Source organism: Lampetra fluviatilis, chromosome 51 (genome assembly GCF_964198595.1).
Source record: "Lampetra fluviatilis chromosome 51, kcLamFluv1.1, whole genome shotgun sequence".
Lineage (NCBI taxonomy): Eukaryota > Metazoa > Chordata > Hyperoartia > Petromyzontiformes > Petromyzontidae > Lampetra > Lampetra fluviatilis.
The window spans coordinates 6,660,084-6,661,953 of NC_136325.1; positions in this window are offsets into that span (position 1 = coordinate 6,660,084).

A 1,870-nucleotide genomic window follows, 5' to 3' on the forward strand; every position below is an offset into this window, starting at 1 on the left:
CGTGACTGCAGGGATTCATCTTCTTGGTTCTTTCGGTAAAGTCACGTAGAAGGGAAGTAATAAAATAATAAAAATAAAATATAATAAAATAATGAAATTTTGATTTTAAGCTTTCGTAACTGCAGGGATTCATCTTCTTGGTTCTTTCGGTAAAGTAACGTAGAAGGGAAGTAATAAAATAATACAAATAAAACATAATTGTTATATTACTATATTATTTTATTATGTTTTATTTTTATTATTTTATTACTTCCCTTCTACGTGACTTTACCGAAAGAACCAAGAAGATGAATCCCTGCAGTCACGAAAGCTTTAAATCGAAACTACGATACCATTGAAATCCGCGTGGTAACCTACAACCGTGCTGGGTCAGGCAAAGGGGGGTTACTCGGTTGAAGCAAAATTCGACACAAGGTGGGGGTGCAGTAGCCAACAAAGGTTGGAACACCACTGCACTAGAGTGACCCCTGTAGAGCCCTTTCATCTAGGGCGCATCTTTGGCCTACTCTTCCACCGGGCTTGAACAGCGGAAGGAGTGGTGGGGTGAGTGGGTGGGTGGGTGTGGGGGGGTATGGGAGAGAGAGAGAGAGAGACCGTTTGACTTGACCTGACGTTCTAATTACGTTTCGCTCGCTCACTCGTCACCCAAAATTCCTCCACCCACGACGACGGGGAGAGAGAGATGATTGATGTTGGAGCGCTGCGCAGAGGGCCTGGGTAGGGAGGGACGGAGGGGGTGGAACGGAGAGATCTCAGTGTCCAGTGTCTTCCCCCCCGAGGCCCTCACCGCTAACTCGTCCCGTGATTGATGCCCCTAGCCGCTAGGGGGTAGCGTGGGAAATCGAGGGGGTTTTTGGTAAAGGTGCCCCGGGTCCGCTCAGTTTGGTGGGTGGGTGGTGGGTGAGTGGGTGGGGGGGTGAGTGAGTGGGTGGGTGGGTGAGTGGGTGGGTGGATGGGTGAGTGGGTGGGTGGGTGAGTGAGTGGGTGGGTGAGTGAGTGAGTGGGTGAGTGGGTGGGTGGGTATTAAACTCAGTGTAATAAGATGATCATTAACATCACCATCGTCGTCGTCATCATCACCATCATCATCCCCATCATCATCAGCATCATCACCATCATCATCGTCGTCATCATCACCATCATCATCGCCATCATCATCAGCATCAACATCATCACCACCATTATCGTTGTCATCTGCACCATCATCATCGCCATCATCATAAGCATCATCATAATCACCACCATTATCATCGCCATCATCACCATCATCATCACCATCATCATCACCACCATCATGACCATCATCATCAACACCATCATCACCATCATCGGCATCACCATCATCATCACCACCATCATCACCATCATCGGCATCACCATCATCATCATCAGTCTCCTGGGACTTCCGGAACACGACTCGACTCGTCGAGCCCACCATGTGAACGTGGAATTTCCACGAGGGTCACTCCCTCCCCCCGCCCTCCCCAGTCGAAGTTTTTTTTCTATTTTTTTTTCTATTTTTTTTACAGTCCTTGGTTCCGTTCTCTGGTCACTGGGAGGGTCCCCCCGGCCACCTGAAAAGAAAAAAAGAAAACCCCCCAGAGAGAGAGAAAGAGAGGAGTTTGTCGCCGTGGTGTGTGACTGGAATCTAACATCAAAGGGAGGTTCGGCGGCTTTTGTCGCGAGTGGGGCGGTGGTGGTGCAAGGTAAGTTACAAGCTCGTCGCTCAATAGGAAGCACAAAGGGGCAGAGCAATGGTGTTGAACAACAACAACAACAGCAGCAGCAGCAGCAGAAAGAGACAAAGACAAAGATCCCCCACACGCCGTGTAGCCTTAACAGACTGTTGCGGCAAGTGCTGCGAGCGAGT